Source organism: Gadus morhua, chromosome 23 (assembly GCF_902167405.1).
Source record: "Gadus morhua chromosome 23, gadMor3.0, whole genome shotgun sequence".
Lineage (NCBI taxonomy): Eukaryota > Metazoa > Chordata > Actinopteri > Gadiformes > Gadidae > Gadus > Gadus morhua.
The window spans coordinates 8,739,088-8,764,972 of record NC_044070.1 but is presented as its reverse complement, the minus strand read 5'-3'; the positions used below and the strand labels follow the sequence as shown (position 1 = coordinate 8,764,972).

The window sequence follows — 25,885 nt, the reverse complement described above, 5'->3', positions numbered from 1 at the left end:
GGTTAAGGGGATGAAAGTAGCTGGAAGAAGGCAATTTTTTTCAATAGAATAGAATAGTCCCTCATGGGGACCTGTAGTGCTGTGGGCATCCTACATCTCTGCTCCCTTGGCTGTTGAACGCTCAAGTGTGTGTGCTGTTGTCCTCCCGCTGTTTGGAGGGAGAGGGGGGAAAGAAAGAATTCCCAGTGGTATCCATTAACGCAAACCGCGCCCAGCGCGAGCACAGTTTGATTCCAGCGTGTACCAGAGAGCCACTCCAACTCCCATGAAAGTATGTCAAAGTCCTCGACGATGCTGCCGAACTGAAATAGCACCACACCAACGGCGTGCCTTGCTGATAGGCCGAGGTACACTGCGAGATCTACACACTGCACTTCCCCAACTGGGCTAGTTCTATGGAGAGGTGGATTGGTTTGTGTTTTGTCATTAATGTTTCTGTAAAGAATGTTTAACAACTCACTCAGGTTGTGCTATGTGAGTTACAAAAAAGTGTGTCCGGGCTCGACAGACTTTATGGACAGAGAGGTAAGAGAGACAGGAATGTAGAGAGGGAAGAGAGACAGGGAAGTGGGGTAAAACAAGGGAGGTGGAATGACGTTTTGCATCGGAACACTGGCTGAAATCAAACCCGCGGCACTACAGCGTATTGCTTACATGGCTAATAGCAGGGTAAGCGCCCGGCTCCGAGCAATTAGCTTGGATTAAAGTCGCATGCTAGCCGCCTGAGCGGTCGACCCCCGGTCGCTTTCAAAAGGATTCACGTCCGTACGGTCGACACGGTTCTGTCTGCGTAAGAGACGGTTCTGGCCGGTATCAAAACAGACCATCACGAGCCATCACAGAACCCAGAATGGGAAAAGCATCAACAGTTATTGTAACGACACCGGTGCATGACCGAGCCAAAAATTGTCCATTCTCTCCAGGTCGTAGCTTTTAATAAAGAAAAGAAAGGAAAACGTTTTTTTAGGGGGACTTTAATCAGAAGCTTTGAAAAATGCCGTCGCCTCAAAGAAGGAGAAGAAGAGACGAGATAGTTGTTTTGGAGATTTGTTAAGCAGGACGGAAGGTTCATGAATGTATAATAACGCAGATTGCGGCCAGGAGAGTTTTATTCAAACACACCGCCCTGTTATTTTACAGTTTGTGATTTCAGAGAGCAAAGAGGCAAATGTAGGAGAATAATGGGCCGATAGTTGGGACTTTGATGAAGGTTTTATCACGTGGCCTCTTAGGAACTCAAAATACATGTTTGCTACAAAATGTGCTTTATGTGATGTCAAATATTTGTGATTTGCTAGGGACAATGGGAAATGTTAAGCATTTGTTCAGTCATGAAAAAGTCCTTTGTTATATATACATGTATAAATTCCCTTTACTTTGTCATTTCACTTTAATTAATGTTCAGTTTGCAGAGGTGATTTCTCTAAACTATTTCACCATTTCTCTTTGTTTGTTGGTTGGTTGTTCTTTTTCATTCCCGTTATTTCTTTGTTTGCTTTTTCGCCCAATTTGGCCTGCATTTGGTAGCGGTGATTTGAAAGGTCAAACGCAACCAAAAACATCTTAATCATTTAAGACTCAACGCACACCCGACCTTGCTGACAATTTGACTCTGATTTCCTTCCGCTGGAAAACACATTCTTGATTTGACATGAAGGACGGCCTCACCCCGCACTCTAACCGACGGCCCTTTCTCTTTGTGTTTCGCTCCGAGAGGGGATGGAAACGATCTAACAGACACCGCCTGTGAGCAGGGAGAATGCCCTTTACGCAGGGCCCGCCGTGCCGGGTGCACCACCTACCCGTCCCTTCAAGGACAAATCCCTCTGGTCGTCCTCCCTCGGGGTGTTCTCTTTGTCCTTTCAGAGGTCTTAGGGTAAGTAGGTGGCTGCCGCTCGACTAAGGGTCTGTGAAGCCCTTTGAGACCATAATGGCCGTGAAGGTCTGCGGAAATAAAGTTATCAGGACTCGCCCTGTGCGCTCGGACGGAACGAACGAGGAACTCATTCAACCTTGCGTCGCCTTCCATGTACGAACTTCTGTGTAGTCTCTCAGTAATAATAATAATAATTCATTGAATTTATTTAGCGCTTTTCTAGACACTCAAAGACGCCTACAGTGAAGGGGGGGGGGGGGGGGGAGGGACCTCACTAACCACCACCAGTATGTAGCACCCATTTGGGTGATGCACGGCAGCCAAACGGCGCCAGAACGCTCACCACACACCAGCTTGAGGTGGAGAGTGAGGGATGAGGTGGAGAGAGAGGGAAAAGAACATTTAACACTACTATGGACCACATATAAACCCTATCGACCACATGTAAACCCTATCGACCATATTTAAACACTATCGACCAAATTTAAACATGTAAACCCTATCGACCACATTTAAACATGTAAACCCTATCAACCACATTTAAACCCTATCGACCACATTTAAACCCTAACGACCACATTTAAACCCTATCGACCACATTTTAACATGCAAACCCTATCGACCACATTTAAACACTATCGCCCACATTTTAACACTATCGACCACATGCAAACCCTATCGACCACATTTAAACACTATAGACCACATTCAAACACTATCGACCACATTTAAACCCTATCGACCACATTTAAACACTATCAAACACATTCAAACACTATCGACCACATTTAAACATGTAAACCCTATCGACCACATTTTTAAGATGACAGTACACTGTTATAAAACTCTGTTTCCAACTGAGATGGACGAAATCGCAAACCAAGAGGACCTATTATGGTGTATATCCTAATCCCAACTATTTTTCTATATCCTATTATGTCAGCTGCTTTAATGCACAGTGACTCATGCAGAAGTCAGATCCACGTCATTGAGGTGCAGGTTTTAGGGGGTGAGGTGTTTTGTGCTCAACAATGCGTTAAGGTAGGTTGTGGACGATTGGGATCCAACACAGAACCTTTTGGTTGGAAGCCAAACAGCCTAGCCACTACTAGACTATCCTGCTCTGTATTTTCCTCATTTTATTATGTGCATAAGCAACATGCAATTCATCAAAAAGAACTTCAGCAACATGCACTTCACCAACATGCACTTCACCAACATGAATTTCAGCAACATGCACTTCAGTAACATGAGCTTCAGCAACATTCACTTCACTGACATGCATTTTACATGTTCATGGGGGGACAAGACGCAGGGTTTAGGCTCAAGTGGGTCCAAGACACATGCAGAAGTGCTGCGTAACACTCTGGTCATGGGGGGTGGGGGGGGGGGGTTTAAAGCCATGTCATCTTCTCATTGGTTGTTGGGCTCGGGTGAGAGACTCTCCCGAATATGTAACCTACAGCGTGTAGAAGTGTAGAGTTCTTCTCTATAGTCTCACTACCTCTCTCTCTTTCTCTCTCTTCTCTTTCTCCCTCTCAATCCTTTCATCCTCATCTTAGACTCTCTCTCTCTCCATCCTGTATGTCATTTGGTGTATCCATGGTGACGGCCAAACAAGAGTGGCATTCACATCACTCAAAGACATCTGAGGGGATGTGTGTTCGGCCCCATCCACAGATACCTCTCCAGATGTGTATGAGTGCGCACATATGTGGGATTTGGAGGGGCCTAGGTGTGGATGTGTGTTGATGCTTGTGTGTATCAGTGTGTGTGTGTGTGTGTGTGTGTGTGTGTGTGTGTGTGTGTGTGTACATGTGTGCACATGTTTGTGTACATGTGTGTTTGTGTGCCTGCGTGTGCATGTTTGTGTGTGCGTGTGTGCGTGCGTGTGTGTGTGCGTGTGTGTGCGTGTGTAGGGGGTGTTTGCGTGGGTGGGCGGTTGTGCTCTACTCTTCCCTTCATTGGCCACGGCGGGTTGCCATGGACAAAGTCTAACAGTAATTTTGCTCCGAGTGCTCCCAGCATGCACTAGGCCTCGGAATCATCGGCTCTGCAGTGGCGGCATCTTCAGACCTGGAGAATTCGAAGCACCTGCACCCGCCGTGAATACCAAACAGCTGGGCCTGGAGATCTTCCCTTTCATTTATATATTTATTTCCCCAGGAATACTTGATGAGTTGGTAATAATAATCAAATAGAGTTCTTTGATGTTGCCGTTGCCGGCGGCGCTGTGATGGGAATTACAGAATCTCAAATCTTCTTCTTCGGTGGTGTCGCCAGGAGGTGGGTGACCTGATTGGCAGAGGCTGATGGGAAGCCTCTGGTTCGAGAGAGAGTGTCACGAGTAATATCACAGAGAGGCAGAGCCAGAGAGCGAGAGCGAGCGAGAGCGAGAGCGAGAGCGAGAGCGAGAGCTAGATAGAGAGCGATTTGAATATAATGATTTAAAAGAGTGAGAGAGCTAACTACAGCTTTAGGGTGCGAAAGAGTTTGCTTTTTCTTCCTCTCTGGACACTTAATTTATGGGGTCATTCACTTCCTGTCTTGACACTACTTCTTCCTGCCCGGACACATTCTACTTCTGTTCTGACAGTATTAGTTTGTGTCCGGAAACATTCCACTTCCTGTCTGGGCACTGTTCCTTCCTGTCCTGACACATTCCACTTCCTGTCTGGAAACATTCCACTTCCTGTCTGGAAACATTCCACTTCCTGTAGGCATTGTGATGTTAATGAGCGCAGCGAGCGGCTTTTGTGTGATGGATCACCAACCACAAGCCACATCGTGATAGCAGGACAACAACCTCGGAAATAACACACACACACACAAACACATATATGCAGGCACACACACACAAACGCACACACACAAACACATGTATGCACACACACTCACACACAGACACACACATATACAAACAAGCACACACACAGACGTACACTCACAGACACTCACACACAGGCACACACACATACACATACACACACAAAGACACACACACAGCCACACATACACACACACAGACACACACAGACCCGGCCCCCTCAGAGGATTAAAAGGAGCAGGCGTCGCAATCAATCGTCATTTCAGGAGCCAGGATGATGAATCACGCGCTGCACAGGAGGCACCAAACAAACAGCAGCAGAGGCTGCATGGCGAGAGAGAAAGTACACACACATTGTTGTTGGAAAGAGAGAGAGGGCAGGAACACACAAGAGAGCCAGAGAGAGAATACGCACATTGTGGGAGTGAGAGTGTATGAACACAGGAAGAGAGAGAGAGATTATGAACACAAACGGAGTGTGAGACAGAGAGAGAGAGAGAGAGAGAGAGACTATAGACACCGAGTAAGAGTGAGAGATTATAGACACAGATGCTGAGAGATAGTATTTACAGAGAGGATGAGAGAGAGAGCATATTCACAGGGTGGGAGAGAGTGTGTGTACTAGGAAGAAGAGAGGGATGATACAGGGTGTGTGTGTGTGTGTGTGTGTGTGCGCATGTGTATATGTGTGTGTGTGTGTGTGTGTGTGTGTGTGTGTGTGTGTGTGTGTGTGTGTGTGTGTGTGTGTGTGTGTGTGTGTGTGTGTGTGTGTGTGTGTGTGTGTCGGGGGGGGAGGGGTACTGTATCTCTAAGCCTTGAGATTGTGTCTAGTCAGCATATTGTAGGCATGCCAACTCCAATCCCTCTGCCATCCCATAAGATTCACTGGGGTTGTTTTCTTTTCTCTCATCTTCTTTGTTGACAAGATTGCATTTATTAGAGCACTCATCTTATGACCCCTCCACGACTGCCACTTGGCAGTCATGGACAGGTCAAACTTGTTTTTAACCAGTTTGAGCTTGTATCTCTGTCTCTTTTAGAGGGAATGATTGGTCATTTGCCCTCCCTCGATTTTTCAAAGTGATCTGTGGAACTATTTAAACACACATCCAAAAAATTATTAAAAGCAGTCTCCTTCCAGGTGTTGTACTAACCCTAACTAATTAATTAATTAAAAACACTAGGGCCCGACCGATTCATCGGCCTGCCGATTTAATCGGCCGATTATAGCCTTTTTGAAAATAATCGGCATCGGCCAAAAAGACGCAGATTACAACCGTTTTTTTTTTTTTTTTTTTTTTTAAATGTTATTGCGCTTAGTATCCTGCAGATTGTTTTCCTACTCGCCTTGCTAACTAACAACTTTAGCTGGAGTAAAAAAGAGGAGATTGAATTTTACCGTGCAACATGAAAGCACGCTCGCTCAGGCAGCTGCGCGCTCACCTCACCAATGTACACAAGACGCGTTGTTTGAGCATGTTGTGCCTGTTTTTCTTTAGGTCCCAGGCCATGTTAATTTGTTATACTGTAGACTCTAATGGTGAGACCATACTGCTCAGCACGCACGTGTTAGTCACTGCTCACGAGCGCAGCACATTGGGAGTTAGTTATTTATTTTACATTTTACATTACACTCATTTTTGACTGTAAATGTATTCTGAAACACTCAAAGGTTCGGCATTCAATTCACATATTCGTCAAAAGTGTTTAAAGTATATTTAAGGTATCAAAAACTACGTTTTATATGCTTTTTTTTTTTTTTTAAATCGGCCGATTAAATCGTAATTTTTCTCTGAAAATAATCGGCATCGGCACTCAAAAATCAATATCGGTCGGGCCCTATTCGACACAGTAGACCAGTGTCCTCGTTCCTCACCTGGAGCATCGTGTTGGCATTAAAGCTACTGCTCTGAAGTGGTTCAGGTCTTACTTGTCCGACACAAGTTTTTCTGTCAGCCTGGGTGAATCTGTATCGGCCGCTCCGCCTATGACGTGCGGAGTCCCTCAGGGTTCCATTCTCGAGCCCATCCTATTTTCTCTTTTATTTATTCCCCTTAGGGACCACTCTTAGAAAATATGGCATCTCTTTCCACTGCTATGTGGATGATGCACAAATTTACCTGTCGTTGAAACGAGGTGATGCAAACTATTTTAAAGGACATCAAAGTTTGGTCGGCCTAGCATTGTTTAAACTTTATTGAGAGTAAAACTGGAGTCCTGATATTTGGTCCATATAGCCTGTTATATCCCTCAGCTTGACCTGTGTTCCCTGAAACCATTTGCAACACCCACTGTGAAGCTGGCTGTGATAATGGACCCTCATTTTAAATTGGAAAAACAGATCGAATCAGTGCTCAAATCTAGCTCCTTCCAGCTGAGGCTTTTATCCAAGGTCAAGTCCTTCATAAAGCTTAATGATTTTGAATCGCTATACATGCTTTCCATCTCACCCTGACTTCATTACTGTAGCGCCCTTCTTGCTGGCGCTAGTCTGGCCTCCCTCTCACAATGGCAGTTGGTCCAGAATGCTGCTCTCCTCCAACAGGAACATGCATGCAAGGGCACAATACCCCCGTACTAGCCTGCTTTCAATGGCTCCCCATACGTCTTTGATTGATTTTAAGGTTTTAGTTTTTGCTTGCAAATTGTGAAATGGGCTTGTTCAAAACTTTCTCTCTGACCTTTTACAACCATCGTCCCATCAAGGTCACTCAGGACCATTGACCTGTTGCTTTCAGTGGTCTGGAGATCGAGGTTGAGGCATCGGGGAGGTCGTGCATTTATAGTTGAAGCCCACAAACCCTGGCTGGCCTTGCCTGTTTTTAAATCCTGTCCTGAAACCCCTTCTCATGTAACAGAGTATCTGAGTTACATTTCTTTGTTGCTTTCGGATTTGTATGTTGTTTATGGCTCCTTTAATGGTACAGCACTTTGGTCAACTGCCATTATGTTTTTATAGGTGCTCTATCAATTGATTTGATTTAATTTAATTGTATTTGATTTAATAAGGAGCATCCCCTCTGAGACATTGTTGCACAGTGAAATATGGCCACCAAATGAATATATGGATGAATGAATGAAAGACCCCGCAAACAAATCAATGACTGGACAGGTGACCTAAAAATCCTAAAAGTCATTGAACAAATTAGCAACGTCATTTGTTGGTTGTTTGTGAGGCGATATTTTGTGCAGTAAAACAAGCAAAACATCCTCATTACCGTCTCAAAATAAGCAACGTGGATAACATTACTCCGCCACATTGTCCACAAAGCAATATTCCCCTTTTCATTCAAACGAGAAGCCATGATGAACACACGTCGGCTGTAGCCTTCTGGCGGACCGCTCCGAAGGAGAGGGTGCTGCCCAGTATGGGGTCGCGACCTGGACATTGGAAACCCCTGTAATGGAGCAGAGACCTCCTGATCGGGTGATGTAAAGGCAGGGGGGGGGGGGGGGGGTTGGGGCCCTGGAGGGGCCGCAGTGTGGAGCCGGGCCCCCCGCCAATGCTCCCTGATCCGCTGGAGTGAAACTTGGCAGGTCCCCAAACTCCCCCCCCCCCCCCCCCCCTTCACCCCTCAAGGCCCCCCCCCCCCCTCTGCTTTTATGTCCTGTTCTCTTGGTCAGGACCTGAGGCTGACACGGTGTGTGTGTGTGTGTGTGTGTGTGTGTGTGTGTGTGTGTGTGTGTGTGTGTGTGTGTGTGTGTGTGTGTGTGTTCATCAGTATGGATGGTCACGAATGCCTTTGCTATGTGTACCTATAATATAATAATACTGAAAAGATTACACACACACACACTAAAACACACAGCGGAACACACTCTACCATGCCCACACATACACACATGAAACACAACACTCAAATAGACACACACGTACATAGACACATATTTTCACAGACAAACATACCCCCCACACACCCACACACACAGTCCACATGCAAAACGCACGCATAAACACACAGACAGACACATACTACCGCACATACACACACACACACACGAACACACACACACACACACAGCCACACATACAGAAATATACTAACAGACATACAAACACAGACACACACACACAAACACTCAAATAGAGACACACACACACACACACACACACACAAACTCACCCAGACACATACTTTCATGCGCAAGCATACCTACACGTCGAGACAGAAACTGAATCACACACACAGTCAACACAGATAAACACACACACAGAGTCCCATACTCCGCCACAAACACACACTAGCACACACTGCTCCAGTGTAAGCAGAGCACGTCTGTCTGGTCGGAGAGAGAGAGGAGGCGTCAGGAATAAAACCTGCTGAAAAGAGGATTTAAATAAAACGTAAGTCAACCTCCGGTCTGCCAAATATAACCTCTCTCTCCCTCCTTCATTTCTTCAACTTCACCGTCTCATTATCAGCCTCCCCCTCTCACGCCTCTCCATCCATCCCTCCCTCCCTCCCTTGACATGAGTCTCCCTCTCTCTACTCTGTCTATACCCCCCTCTCTCTCTCTCTCTCTCTCTCTCTCTCTCTCTACTCTGTCTATACCTCTCTCTCTCTCTCTCTCTCTCTCTCTCTCTCTCTCTCTCTCTCTCTCTCCCTCCTAATCTTAGCCGGTGTCTCTCGTCCTTGGTGGTGATTAGAATGCACTCAGCTCGTCTGTCTGCTCTCTCATTAATCACACCAGACCAGACACAGAGCAGCGAGCATGCCAACACACACTGACCTAACCCACCTTGCACACCCACACATACTGACCTGAAACAGAGCGCACGCCAACACGCACACACACACACACACACACACACACACACACACACACACACACACACACACACACACACACACACACACACACACACACACACACACACACACACACACACACACGAGGAGCATGGATATCTGCATACATTAACGAGGGGCAACACTCACACTGACCAGGAGCAGCGTGCACACCCACCGAGGAAGAAGCACAGGCTACTGTTTGCAAACTCACTTCACATATTTCTAGTCTATACTATACTATTCTATTGAACTGTATTCTGCTTTGCTCTGCTCTGCACTCCATTGTCTTCTATTATATTCTGTTCTGTTTCGCTCTATTGTATTGCATCATATTGTATTGTACTCAAGTTATGCTGAGATTCTGTTTTGCTAAAACAACCATTATGAAGCTGCCGTTAACTCTGTGAAATGAATGAATGGATAGCTAGTGGTGCATCATTTAAATAACACAAAGCAATACTTTCATGAACGGTTGCATCTGGCGAACTGTGATTAAAAGTATTGTTTGTTTGTAAGATGGTAATCCTGTTGCCCACACACACACACACACACACACACACACACACACACACACACACACACACACACACACACACACACACACACACACACACACACACACACACACACACACACACACACACACACACACACACACACACACAATGTCACTTAGCCCACCACCCAGTGACCACCCAATCATTATTATAATCTTGCCCTTTATACAGTTGAATTACAGCCGGACTGGTACATAAGAATTTCACTACGCATTGCCCTGTACAATTGTGTATGCGACAAATAAATAGAACTAACTTACATTCATACATACCTCCCATGTGCAGTGCTTGTACATTTATATGTGTATTGAAAGGAATGTGTGTCTATGTGTCTTTGAGTCTGTGTGCATGTGTATATGTGTGTATGTGTTTTGTATTGGTCATTATGTGGGTGTTGGCTGTGCATCCTCAGGGAATCGTTTTCGCCTCGGAGATTAGTCTACACACCTGATGTGATAATCACATGACATGTATGTTGTAATGTTCATACAGAGTTGGTTGATCTCTCTCTCTCGCTCTCTCTCTCTCTCTCGGTAACACAACAGCCTTACTAAGCTGTACAGATTCAGATGGCCATTAATATTTCATGAGAGAGAGCGAGCGAGTGCTAGAGAGAGAGGGAGAGAGACAGAGACTGAGAGAGAGAGTGAAAGAGAGAGAGGGAGGGAGAGACAGAGAGAGAGAGGGAATGAGCACAGGTGATTTTATTTTTAGATACACAGACACACACACACCATATAAACACACACATCCACAAACACACATACGCATGCACACAAACACACACACACACACACCAAAAATACACACACAAACACACTACCCAGTGATACTTTCCTTTGAATTGAAGGATGCAGAAATATTTAAGCCTATATAACAGGCCGAATGATATTATATTATATGAACCACATATGATGAATAAATATGTAAAGGCTCTATGTATGGATGGCTGGTGTGGGGATGTTGAGACAGATCTACAGGACCGCTCCATTAGGTCCAGAGGGAGGTCTAGGAGGTTCTGCTGGCGGCTGTCCGGGCGGTTTGAGCCAGGGGTAATGAGCCTGCACCTCAGATTAGTCTCCCAGCACACATTCACCGCTTACCCCTGCTGTCTGTCTCTGTGTGTGTGTGTGTGTGTGTGTGTGTGTGTGTGTGTGTGTGTGTGTGTGTGTGTGTGTGTGTGTGTGTGTGTGTGTGTGTGTGTGTGTGTGTGGTATGTGTCAGACATCGGCAAGCTGCTAGACTGACCGACATGCGGGTGTGATTGTGTTAATATGTGACTGTGAAAAAACACAAATTCTGGAATAGTTCTAACAATTTTGTATCTTGACTTCCCAAAAGACGATGTTGTAATGATCTTGCTTTGTGACCTCACAAATGCATTGTTCGAACAATCTTGGTTTGTGACATCACAGACAGAAGTTTTCGAACTGTTTAGCTTTGTGACCTCACCAAAGGTGTTGAGACACACCCGTACACCTGATGTAGACACGCCTCATATGCAGATGTGGTAGTGGGAGATGATTGATTTACAAGCTACAAATGTTTGATTATGCTCTCAGAAAATGATGAATATATAATAACGTAGTTACATGAATACATTTATTTAAGGTTAATACAAGGTCCCTGAGGTTATGACCATACCGTATATTCGGAAATCAGAGGTCATGAATTACTTAATAACTGTCTGCTAGTGTTGTTGGTACTTACATGTTCAAGCACAGAGATAAAACAATTTAGAAGCTCTGGCTATTTTTCAAAAGTTAAAGTCAGATAGTAAGAATCTTTCGACAAGCTTAAAATAGGGTCATGGGCCAACAAAGTTTAGGAACCACTGACGTATTAGACAACCATCGATGAAACTGAATCCCATCCCCAGACTGCTGCCCTTAGGACAGGCAGTCTTGCTATTCTGCATTTTTTCACTTTTTCATAGTTTAAAGCGACCAAACATTTCCAACACTGACTTCACTAATGGTAGAGGTTGCACGTGGAAGACTTGGCAGCAGACAGAGATTCCCGATGGGTTAGACAAAAAAAAGACAAATACTCCATCGTAAGTTGCTTCGAATAATATCCCTGCTTATATTCCAAAATCTCTCTCCCGAAAAACAAACTCCTTCGTTTTTTTCGGGTTATTTTTTCATTCCGAAACCAAGAAAAATTAGGCAGGATGTGTGATGTAACATTCCGCTTCCATTTATGATGTAACAACTCAATGCGTTGCCATTGGTTCCCTGGCGTCGTGTGTGGCGCGTTGACTCTGCTCCGAGGCCAAACACCCCAGAGAGCGAGAGATCAACTGTTCTGCACGGAGGCAGAGCTTCCATGTTCTCAGGAAGAATGGGATTTAAACTCTAGTGTTACACATGCAGTGGTAATTACTCTCCTTCTGTTCATACGATCATCATCACAGTGTTGGTCCACCTCTCTCTTTCTCCCTTTCTCTCTTCATCTATTATATGTGTAGCTATCTTGCTTTGTCTCTTCCTCCTCTCCCTCTCTCTATATATATATATATATATATATATATGTATATGTCTCTCTGTTGCACTCCTTTCTCAGTGAAAACCTTATGACTTAAACCCTGTGGGGAAATCTACCCTCCCTTTCTATGTCTCCCCCCCTACCTCATCCCCTTCTTCTCCTGTCATTATCTCTGTTTTTGCCCCTCTCTCTCTCTCTCTCTCTCTCTCTCTCTCTCTCTCTCTCTCTCTCTCTCTCTCTCTCTCTCTCTCTCTCTCTCTCTCTCTCTCTCTCTCTCTCTCTCTCTCTCTCTCTCTCTCTCTCTCTCTCTCTCTCTCTCTCTCTCTCTCTCTCTCTCTCTCTCTCTCGGCATGACTATTGTGGTAAACCAAACAGCGTGGCCAAATCATTACAGTGTTACAAATATTATTTATAATTACAAAAGAGAAAGTTGTAACAATATGTACATATAACAACCTATAACAATATAACGTAACATACAGATGTACATATGTACATATAGAAATAATAGTAATATTATAATAAATGTAAATGAATGTAAAGAGAAGCTACATCAAACACATTATAGGTTACGAATACTCATTAAAATAAAACAGTGAGGCCTTGTGTAGAATCATGTCATCCTCTCATGTTGTGGCAAGCTGAAATAAACTGTCCTGCGATGACAGCTCTCTTTTCTCTCTCCCATTAATATTTTTAGTTGGTCTACATGGGAGTTGATAAGATGTGGGTGTTTTTGGCCGAATTTGCTAAAATATACTTTGCGGACATTTTTGAATTTGGGCCAGTGGAGGAGGAAGTGCTGCTCGGTCTCTACAGCAGCTTCTTCACACTGCTGGCACAGCCGTCCGTCTTTGGGCAGCCATGATTTCTTATGTCGGCCTGTTTCTATGGTCAGGTAGGGGGCAACAGTGAACTGTCAGTTTAGGGCTAGATAAGACTGCATTTTGCTCTGTGTGCGTGTTTTAGTGTTCCAATGGGTGAGGTAGGTTTGTTTCTGATGTGTTCATTTAGTTGAGTCTAATTGATATGTTCTCCGACTGGTCCTGAGGCAGAGCGGAGGGGGAACCTGTCTGTAGACAGAGACTCAGTACCAGCTGAGTGAGGGGACTTCATCTCTTGGCTTTGCAGGGCTTTGTGCTGGAAGGAGTGGGGGTCACTTTGTTTAAGATGTAGCCAATATTTAATTGATCGTTTTTGGATTTTTAATAGCAGGGGATACTGGCCTAATTCAGCTCTGCAGGCGTTGTTAGTGGTTGTCCTGTGTACCTGCAGAACGCTTTTACCAAATTCAGTGTTTGCAATTTTAATTGGATGTTTTTCCCATTGGTCAAAAAGTTGGTTTGTTTGTGGGCCCCACACTTCACTTCCATATAGAGCAGGGATGGGCAACTTTCATGATAAAGAGGGCCACATTTTTCATCATAACCATCGGAGGGCCACATGACTGCACACTTCAACTAAACGTGAGCTGAGAGAAGCTACACAATTTTGAATTTGGTAGATATGATTTCCTGTATTCTGGTGCATTTTGGGGATGGCCACTACCTAAAAAATCATCCAGAATTAGGGATGGGCATAATTAATCGATGCTCGATAATCGATCGTTAAGAAATGCGTCGATCAATTTATATTGTTATCGATCAAAAGGACGTTGTGTTGCATACTGTGAGTCTTGAAGCATTTAATTGAATATCACTATGTGGGAGAAATACCACCCTGTCGACTGGTGGAAAGTGAATGGAAGAAGGTTCCTGTCAAAGTTAGCGCGACAATACCTCTGCATCCCCGCAACTTCGGTCCCGTCAGAGCTGGTGTTTTCTGCTGCTGGACTGACAGTTACAAGGCTGCGTTCGCGTCTGACCCGCGAGCATGTTAACATGCTTATATTCCTAAACAAAAATATGTAGGCTGGAGTTATGCTATGGACAGTAGGGACAGTCACCACCGTATGTGAGTCGCTCTTTTTTTTCTTAATGTGTTGTCACTCGCTCCGCTTTTCTTTCGGCTTGGTGCCTCTTGGAGTCGTTACATTTAGCCAAAACTGTGATATTTTAGCAACAAGTTCAGCCTTATATATGTTCCAATAAGGTATTCCTTTTAGATAGACTAGTTCATGCAATTGTTTGTAAATGGGTGGCTCATCTTTTTGTTGCGAGCCTTTTCCGCGCGCCGGCTGCAGCCTATAGGCATTATATGTCGGCCTTTTTTCCCCCGTTTTTTCAAAACAGTTATACCGTTTAATGCCCACTTTTAGCCTACTGCCTTTGTTTGATTATTGTTGTCCGATAAGTTGGCTACTTATTGTAATTGGAATAGGCTACAGATTTAGTCTTGTTGAATCGTTTCCAAACCTTTAAGAGCGCTTGTAGGCGCATTGTTCGGACTTTACGAGCGCCGCATAGGCCTATAACCTATAATGCCTGTATTTATTATTTTAAACTGTTAAACAGTTGTAGGTCTTCAAGTTAACTGTATTGTATTAATGTTGCCCCATACATTATTGTTGGAATAAAGATTTCATTGATAAAAACATGCTGCATTTTCTACCAACGGGAATTTCAATATAGCCTAGAAAAAAGTTAATGATTAATCGATAATTGATCGATAACTCTAGCGATGCTCGATCAAGGAAATTTCTTCAAATGCCCATCCCTATCCAGAATCATAACATATGTACGGTATGTTAATTGAACCAACATACATTAATTTCATGTTTTCCATGCTCAAACAGCCACATGAATGGTCAGTATTTTTATCAGTGCAAAGGGCTCACATACATCATCATTCAATGAAGTCAAAAAACTGAAAAACAGTGGCCCAACATTAAGTGCAACAACTCAATGAACTCAAACCCAACAAGCAGTTGTAGTAGTTGTAGTGGCGACTTAAGTGGATATCTTTAATGACTGATATCGCTTCTAAGCAAACTAAACGCATGGGTTTGCCTTTGAATTCTATGAATTCTTCTCATCTTTCTTGACCGAGTTTTCTGTAACTCAATCAATTATTATTATTCTTTTTTTTATTTTTTTTATTATGTGCGGGCCTGACTGAGTGAGGATACGGGCCGCACTGAGTGAGGATGCGGGCCGCATGCGGCCCGCGGGCCGCCAGTTGCCCATCCCTGATATAGAGGGATGGGTTCAATAATTGCTTGAAGTAGTTTGAGCCAAATTAGAATTGGAATCTGAATGTAAATTTGTCTTTTGATTGCATAAAAAGCACTGCGTGCTTTCTCTCACACTTCATTGACTGCTGGATTTAATCTTCCAGTGGAACTTATTTTCAGGCCTAAATAATTATATTCTAAACAGTTTTCTTTTTCATGTGTTCCTATTGTGAAGTGCAATGTGTTTCCCAGACATCTTGGTCTTATCTGGAATATCATGGATCTCTCTCTCTCTCTCTCTCTCTCTCTCTCTCTCTCTCTCTCTCTCTCTCTCTCTCTCTCTCTCTCTCTCTCTCTCTCTCTCTCTCTCTCTCTCTCTCTCTCTCTCTCTCTCTCTCTCTCTCTCTCTCTCTCTCTCTCTCTCTCTCCCCCTCCCTCCCTCCCTCCCTCCCTATCGCTTGTTGTCTCTCATTCATTATCACGCCTCTCTCTCACACTCTCTGTCTTTATGTCTCTCATTCCTTAACTCTCCCCCTCCGTCAATAATGAATTGTCTTTCTCTGTCCCTCTCCCTCTATAATTAATTCCCTTCTAGCCTAATTGTCATCATCTCCCTCTCTATGTCTCTCCCTCTCTCTCTCCTGCCCTCTCTCTTTCTGTACATCTCTCCCCCATGTATATGTATTTGCCTACTCACGCGGCCAACATAATCAGGCTTAGGCTTGAAGGGAGGAGGGGTGAAAAGGGGGGAGGAAAGGGGGGGTGCAGATGTGAATCAGGACATCCAGTTGTTTGCGCAGACTTGCGGGGCTGACTCATATCTGGGGGACGTTGCTCACCCCAGGGGTCCATTATCTAGTAAAGGTCACGCAAGGGTTAACTACCCCTTTAATCGCCCCCGACAACCCTCCGCCACAAATAAACACACACACACCCACACCCACACACACACACACACACACACACACACACACACACACACACACACACACACACACACACACACACCAGCAGCCCTGCTGTGACGCTGTGTGGTTAGCATGCTAATGCTCCCAGCACCATTTAAGACCCAGGACTCTTTGACAATGCCCTGCATACGAGCAAGAAAAACACATTCAGAAAATGATATTATATATATATATATATATATGATGTATGATGTATAGTATAAAAAATAGTGATAATGGATTTCTTTCCTGCAGTAGTTTAGCAATTTTTATTTGAAAGAGATGCTCCAATTCCATAAAGACATCTCAAATATTATCAGGAGTCTTGTTATCAAACGTAAAAATACAAAGCTGAGTTATACGTTTTAATTCCCTTACTGTCCAGCACTGGACCGCTGTTTCTCAGCTCCCTTTCTCTTTCTTCATAGTTAGCACGGCGTTATCAATAGCTCGACGATCAGCAATAGCTATTTTCTGTCGGATCAGGGTGTTGCCAAACGGTTTCCCGCCATGGCGCCACACCTACTGCATCTGAAGGTATTAAACAATGTGCAGGCAACTGTAGCCACATTTTCTGCAAGCTGCAAGCCTGCATGGTGCACTGAGGCCTATCGCGTAACAAAGAGAGACGCAATCATTGAATGTGCAGGTAAAGACTCACTCAGTCTTCACTCAGTACAGAAATGACACTGACAGAGTAATAAATCCTCTTGGCCAAACCGCTGTACAGATAGCAAGTTTTGTTGCTGTCTACACAACCAGAAAGTTTCTCAACCTCAACAAATAATAAAGTGAGATTTCTGTTTATAGCCGTGTCTACCTCTATAAAGGTATAACCTGACATGACCTCAATTGAATCCAACTGAGCACCAAAAGCGTTACCACCAAATTTTCCCTGCAGTCATTAGTATTTGAAATGTAGGGGGAAGACAGATTCACATATCTAGTTAGTTCACAGCCAACCTATTAACATGTATATACGAAGAGAATACGAAATCTGAAGTTCAGCTTACATTGGCTAATCCCAAAAGGTTTCCAGGCCCACAAAGTTTCTGTGCAGAAAATGTAATCTTTATCTGAAAAACACTCAAATGGATTTGCTTGTGGAAAGAATTCTGACTTGAAAGCGAGGCAAACTTTGAGTTTAAAACTTTGCAATTCATGTGGGTACATTCATATATTCTGTGGAGTATTTCCTCTAGAACTACAGTTAAACTACAAATACCGTGAGATATATTCATAGATTCAGCAAACCCATATTTTAGCTTGGTACAATTGGGCACATGAGTTTTGGTTTTGGTAATCACACTGTTAACAATGAAGAGAAGGAACCTTATTTACGATCAGATGATCGACCAGTCAACTGGCTGCACATTGATTGTAATTTGTTTAACATTTGTAATTAAAGCACTGTTTGATATATCGAACAGGCTCAGTATGTGGACCATCCGAGGCCCGGATGTGTTTTGGAGGGAGTGACGTCCTGTGTGACAGAATTATTAACGAAGTGTGTCTGTATTTACGCTCCCCGTCTAACCAGAAGAGATGGGCTGTCATTATTACTCGGAGCCGTGTACGTGTGTCTGTCACATGAGATTTCTGTCTCTTGTTGTGATGGGCACCTGTTAGAAACGGACGGGGAGTGAAATCGTCAAACCATATCCCGGTTTGCAATGTTTGGCTAAGAATAAGCGACTCCAGAATCCATCCCACTACGGTATTTCAGCGCCCCCCTGTGGCCAACTGTGTTTACTACACTCATGACCCGCAGCGATTCATGGCATCATGGTTGCAATTGCGGGTCGTGGAAATCCTATGGACATGTGGCATTGTTTGAACCGTCACTTTGACTTAACGTGTCGCTGTTACAAAGGGAATGTCTGCATAAGTCTTTGTCAGGGCTTTACAGAGACGGTAGGCTGTGTGCCAGCTGGTGTAATAGGATTTCACATGGATCATGTATGGTGCCTTTAAGCCAATTTCGCTTCAGAATAAGGCCTTCAAAAGATGAAGGCCTTATTCTATTATTATGTACATATACAATGGAGTGTGTAGTGTGTGTGTGTGTGTGTGTGTGTGTGTGTGTGTGTGTGTGTGTGTGTGTGTGTGTGTGTGTGTGTGTGTGTGTGTGTGTCTGAGAGAGAGTGCACACAAATGTGGATGTGTGTCTTTATGAACAATATATTTTCTAGTGTGTGTGTGTGGGAATGTATGCGGTGCGTGTGTGAGTGCCTGTATTTGTGTTGCATGATGTATGTCTGTGTGTTTATGTGTGAGTGTATGTATGTAATGAATGTGTTGTATGTGATGTGGGAGTGTCAATGTGTTTGAATTGGATTTGTGGATGTGTGTGTGTGTGTGTGTTTGTGTATGCGCAAGTGTGTGCACACACACTGTGTGTGTATGGCCGAGTTTCTTTGTGTGTTTGTGTATTGAATGTCTGGTATGTGTGTGCGTGCGGGTGTGTGTGTTGCAGTTGATGTAGATGTGTGTTTGAGCCCACTGATAGTCTCTGATGTACAGACAAAGGCCTCTCAGCCCTGCTCCTGAGATATTGCTTTCTCAGGTAATTGCGTCAGTGACCTCCGAGTGTAAAGGTCAAGCGGTCAGCAACACACAATTTAGCCGTTGACAGCGCAGAGACACCGGCCATAAGTCAACCACTGAGGCACACACAAACAACACTCTCTGGGCTGCACTGACTCAGCGTTTCTCAGCCTCTAATCGCTGGAATATTTCACTTGATTGTTATTTGATATTTCACTTGAATGTTATTTGACTTTTCACTTATCGTAATGAGAAGATATTTTAACTGAATGCATAATGAGATGAAATTGAATAACTGAGCGTTATTGTACTGATATTACACTCATGTGTCATCGAGTGTGCATCAATCTGAGGCGGGAATGTGAGAAAACAAATAGTTTTGGTGCTCAGAGACCACACCTAAATGTTCATTAAGCCTTCTGACTGTTTTACTGTCGACAACTGTAGAATTCATGTCGGTTGAGTCCATAAACAAAAATGTTATTTATAAAGACATGGCTATATAGCACATTTCCGAGGTTGTATAGAAGGCTACCAACACTTTAGGCAAACAATTTTCACATTGTGCAAAATGAGTCATCTTATTCATCCATCCGTGAATGGAATCCATAATCCATATCTAATTAGACGTATTCCCACAATTAAATTTACATTTGAATGAATAACTGCAAGTCTGTGACAAATTAAGTAAGGAGCAGTCTGGGAATTAGCATTTTGAATGTTAGCCGTGTGCCTGCGAGTGCTAAAGTGAAAACGCAGACGTCTGTTGGATTACCTCGCTTCGGTTTCACGCCCGACCCAAATAACACACTCATCACGGGGAGATGAGCTAACAATGGCCCCATGGGATTGCAAATTTCGATTTGACCAATTTGAAGCTAACGTTTATATAACTCATCAAACACCTTACGGCATCTATAACAGGCACGGACAACAGTTTAAGAGATTGAGTCGTACGTTTCGCACTCAGAAGAACTGAAAATATATACCTTTTCAAAGGTCTAGATTTCCTCCGACATGATTCAACACCTGGCCAATCTAATCTAAATTGGCACTTAATAATGAAACCTGCGTGCTCTGCGCGGTTTGATATCGCGCGATCAGGTGTGTGTGTGTGTGTGTGTGTGTGTGTGTGTGTGTGTGTGTGTGTGTGTGTGTGTGTGTGTGTGTGTGTGTGTGTGTGTGTGTGTGTGTGTGTGTGTGTGTGTGTGTGTGCGCGTGTGCGCTCTCTCCGGTCTCTTCTTCCTGGATGAGCGAGCGGCGCCCTGGCAGCGGCGCGAGGCCAATTGGATCTGGCAGCTCTCCGCGTGCTGTCTGAATAACCATCAGCAAACATTAGCATGAGAATATTCTCTCACGCGTTCCACGTTGATGACCTGCCCCATTCTCCACACACAGATGGAGAGAGGGAGGAGAGGGAGGGAGGGGGGAGAGGAGATATAGATAGGCTGTGGGGCAGACACACACACACACACACAGGTAGGTAGAGAGACCAGAAGGAAGAGACAGAAATGAGAAAGAAAGACAGAATGGAAATAGAGCAAGAGGGAAAAGGAGAGGAGAGAGTGGAGAAGGGGGAGATAGGAGAGGAAGAGATGAGGAAAAGTGGAGGAAGAGACCGAGGGAAAAGGAAAAGAGAAGAGAGGAGAAAGGGAGAGAGAAAGAGGGATAGAGTAACTGGAGTAAGAAGGAGAAATTAGTGTGATAAGGAAATAGAGAGAGGGAGAAGGACAGCTCAAGAGGGAGGAAGTAAAAGAGAGAGAGAGAGAGAGAGAGAGAGAGAGAGAGAGAGAGAGAGAGAGAGAGAGAGAGAGAGAGAGAGAGAGAGAGAGAGAGAGAGAGAGAGAGAGATTGAAAATCCATTAGACGGGGATCAGGGATTATGGCGGTAGAGGGGATGAATCTCACTTGAAGAGAGAGAGGGAGTTAGAGAGAGGGACATAGATAGAGGTGGAGAGAGCGGGAGGAATGTGAAATAGACGGAGAGAACATAAAGAAATTCTGATGAAAGAAGAGTTCAGTGTGAGGACCTGCACAAATACAGCTCCTCTTTCACATGCCCAAATCCTCCTTCTGTGTGTGTGTGTGTGTGTGTGTGTGTGTGTGTGTGTGTGTGTGTGTGTGTGTGTGTGTGTGTGTGTGTGTGTGTGTGTGTGTGTGTGTGTGTGTGTGTGTGTGTGTGTGTGTGTGTGTGAGCGAGTTAATTACAGATTATAGTAAGATTTGCCTAATTTACAGTTTATTTCCTCGCTAGCTCCAAAATGGCAGATCGAGAATCACTAAGCTCCTCTTTATACCTTTTAATTGCTGTGCACACGTTACAAGTGATTGCTAATAGCGTGGTATTACAGACAAATTTATTCAAGAGACCCAAATTCCAGCACATTAATCTAAATATAGAAGAATCACATGCCGACGCACACAAAAAGGGAATAAAAGACATTGTCTTCTCTTCATACACTATGAGGCATTTGTGAATAATGTATGGCTGTAATGGTTCAAGTTGTCAACACGATGGCGCTGTTTCTCCAAGTCCGCCTTTTTTAAACCAAAATAATACGCTTAAACTCATTCTCAACTCATATTCTATCACACAAGGTCATTTGTGTTTGGGCAATAAAGTTTTGAATGTCATTGTTGTAGCTGAACAGTTCTGTTGCATCTGGTTCAAAGATTTGAGTTCTGTCTGACTATGTCTTCATGGTTATAAGAAATGAAATAGAAATGTCAAGTATTATTAATCACAAATATATATCAGCCATCTACAGGTATAGGCCAATGAGTATTAGTACTTAAATACAAAACCAAAAGTGTAATTTTAGATCCATTGTCAGACACAGACATCCATCTTTAAAGAGCAGGTTAGGGCTAATAGTATCTGGCTGAGGACATTAGGGGATCAAACTCAGAAACGTGTTGTTTTATGTTTAAGACTTTAATCAGATTGAATCACTGCAGGTATAACAAGTAACAACATTACAAAGCCCCAACCAAGGAACTAGATTAGGAGAAGATCGATCAACAATCAGATGTGTGATGTCTGAGACTCAAGCCTTGCTGTGAGCAGAGAGAGGGGCTTCATGCTGGCTCGGCTAACTCAGTTAAATCTCCTAATATACATCCATGATGAGCTCAATCCGTCATCTAGAAGTTTCTACCACCCTCTGGCTGTCCTCTGCCCGCCTCCCGCCTCCTGATACAAACGGAGTTCATTTGTCAACCAGCAGCATATTGCTGAAGTGTGTGATTGTCTGCGTGACACAGACAGTCAACAGCTTAGAGGACTAGAGAGGAGGTTATAAGTGTGTTTATACGCGCCGCTGGCTAATGAATGTATTTAGATGCTCGCAGAATAACATTAGGCAAGTTAGGAAAGTTCTTAATGTTTGGGAGAAGGAACTTGTTTCAGGCTAAATCCCATCATTTCCAGTTGAAAATGGATTTTGTTACGGATATATATATATATATATATATATATATATATATATATATTTATTCATGATGATGTGTGATGGTTATAACTGCCAAATATGAAATGTCACATTTTAATGTTTTTGCTAAAGGCCTAGATTATTTATTTGGCCTTTGACTATTTTTATCTGGGTTTATTTCTTGGTTTTGGTTAAGGAGCTAGGAGGGCTGCCTTCATTTACTCTGCACTCTTTTTCATTAGTTTCCATCTTGTGTTTAGTGGGGTTTTACTCTGGGGACAGGAGATGTGGTCTGGGCCTTTGAAGCCCTCTGAGACCGTGTTTAAGTCTACGCGTGTCACGTCACGTTCCTCTTTAAAACAGCCAACCGGGCTGCCAGAGGGAATGGCCCGATGCTCTGTCACCAAAGGCAGGGGGTCCCATGGGAAATATATCCTCTATTTCTCCTTCTTCCAAACTGTAGATACTTCCGGCTTACATGGGTACTACCACAGATCGAACCGACACAAACCAACCTGAAAATAATAATAATTCACAAGTTTCCCAGAAATGTGTGATTCTAAAAAAGAATTAAAGGTGAAACAAGTAATGTACTAGGTATACTATGTGAAGTCATCTACAAGATGGTTTTTTTGCATCACTCGGTTGCATGGCATGAATGAGCAGGTGGGCGTTAGACTCCCAGCCTCTTGTCTACAGGTTAGTGTGCAGACAGACAGTGGGGATCAAACCAAGTACTTTGTGCCTGGGAGTCAAGCATCCTTCAGCTGCTACGCGATCCCACCTCTTATGTATTGCATTGTAGGATTCAGTGTTGTTTTTGGCAGGCATTTTAGATTTAGTTTTAGTCTTAGTCTTTTTGACGAAATGCTTCTTAGTTTTAGTCCCATTTTAGTCATTTCTATCTTTGAAAGTTTGAGTCTTGTTTTAGTCTGACGAAAACTCAAAAGGTTTTAGTCTAGTTTTAGTCCGACGAAAACTCCAAAGGTTTTAGTCTAGTTTTAGTCCGCTGCTAGCACCGCTGCTAGCACCGCTGCTGCTGCCATGGTGTGTGTGTGTGTGTGTGTGTGTGTGTGTGTGTGTGTGTGTGTGTGTGTGTGTGTGTGTGTGTGTGTGTGTGTGTGTGTGTGTGTGTGTGTGTGTGTGTGTGTGTGTGCCTCGTCCACCAGCCTCTCTCTGTAGTGTATGAGTGTGTGTGTGCCTCCTCCACCAGCCTCTCTCTGTAGTGTGTGTGTGTGTGTGTGTGCCGTGTGCGAGCAGGCGCAGCTGCACGCGAGCGAGGCTTTTAGTGTGTGGCTGGCTCCATTTCTGATGTCTGAGCTCTTGATTGACATTGCACGCATAGTATAGTTGGCGGGAAAAAAGCATGTTTTGAAACTTTGTTCGTCCACTCACTAACAATTTAGTCTCGTCTAGTTCTCGTCTGACGAAAATGTCTACATTTTTCGTCACATTTTAGTCTTTATATGGCTTTGGTGACGTTCGTCTTAGTCTCATTTTCGTCATGGAAAAAAGGGGTCTGACGACGTCATTTTCGTTTTCGTCTTGCCTGACGAAAACAACACTGGTAGGATTGCAATGTATTGATGTAGGAATACAATGCGCAGTAAGGCATGAGAACATTCATAACACCAGCTCCCTATCAGCAGCGGTCTGATCGTGTATTCTGGGGGTAACGTTGGGGGGTGGGGCCTGCTGGTGATTGACAGGTCACTCTGAAATGCATTAGCCTTCACAGACCGACGGGCCAGAGGAATAATTGTAAGCACTAATGGCAGAAGTCATTATGCTGATGCGGCTCTTTAATGGATAGGACAGAATGTGCCGTTGCTCCGCACCCACGGCTAATGCTATGTTCGGAGAGAAAAACAAAAAGATGGGTTGGCTTTACTGAAATAGGCCTAGTATTTTTCTCACTCTCATTGTGTGTTGGTGAAAGTTTAAATGTACAGAACAATGTGTGAGTGTCCAACCCAGCAATACACAGACAAACTGACTGACGGACTGAATGAACAACACATCAAAATGAAACACAAGCACCGCTTCCAAATAGCGAGAATAAAGTTGTCTACAGGCTCTAATGCTGAAAAGGCTCTCTTTAAGTGGAACTGAGCATAACTCATGGGCCAATAAGTCATCACAGCCTCTTCCTCGTGCAAGCATGCCTAAATCTAAGAGGAAGAAAACTGTGAGAAACGTGGCATAGATGCCCATTTACGACAATAAGTAGGCCTATAAAATACCTAGTCGATTTGGTCGATTGTTGTAGTAATCCATTACGCACGGCAGGGGTCACTGTTGTACACAGAAACGGTGTGGCCCTTTCGCGTCAGATGGGCTTATTCATTCACACATACATTTTAATTCCCTCTTTTTATCAGTTGTTTCGTTTACTATTTTAGGTTTTTTTTCCACCGTTCTTCATAAATATAAATGTATTTTAAAAAAGCACACATTTTTCCGCAAATAGGCTAAATGTAACTGCCTTTCTACCACTCCACCCCCCAAAAAACAAATTATAGACTATATGCCTGGGTAATCTATTCTTTATTGTAATTTAGAAGTACTGATACTGTTACTACAACAACTCAAATCCATACGCCATGGCAATGTACCAAGCTATTGCCAGGCTATTACACTGTGCGTAATTATTACACCGTGCCTAAATAAAGCAGAGAGGGGGTCGATAGCTGCACTCTATATTCCGGAGAGCTTGCTCTGCACCCCTCTCTGTGTGCTTTTGGTTCGGTCCTCCCTCAAGAGAGAGGCTCCAGTTCAGTTATCCTCTTCTCCTCCTCTGACTGAAGAAGAAGGGATCGGTTGTTCCAGCGCCCAGTCTACCTCTACACTACTACTGTCCCGTCCTGCGATAGCCTGACATTGAGTCCGTTTCTGTATCTGTTGGGGAGATTTAAAGCGCCAAGCTGGACCGCTACAGGATGAGCATGTACAAGGGGAAGCGTCGTAACCACCGCTGTAAGTGTGCGTCACGAAGGCGCAATACTGGGCGCCTTCTTTTGCCTGATAATATGAATCCATCTACATTTCATACTGGCGATATTTAAATAACTTGATGATTATCGACTGTGTGTACAATGTAAGAGAGGTGCTCCGTGTGTCTCGGAAGTAAAAGTGTATGACCAAAAATGCTGAGTCCAGTTCTGGCTTTGGGTAAAGTTATGCGTAAAAGCGCGGTCATCTACCGCTATCATATGAGGTAGCCTATTCATAATGTCGTGAGAGCGATGACTACGGCTTAGTTTGTCATTAATTGATTTCAATAGTTGATATGAATTAACAGACAATGA

At 43.8% G+C, this 25,885-nt stretch overlaps 1 protein-coding gene across 4 annotated transcripts in view; it reads left to right on the top strand.

Annotated features, from left to right (window-relative positions):
* Positions 1–25,885, top strand: part of ralyl (RALY RNA binding protein like) — a 101,745-nt gene that overhangs the window by 44,201 nt on the left and 31,659 nt on the right. The window lies entirely within an intron of this gene.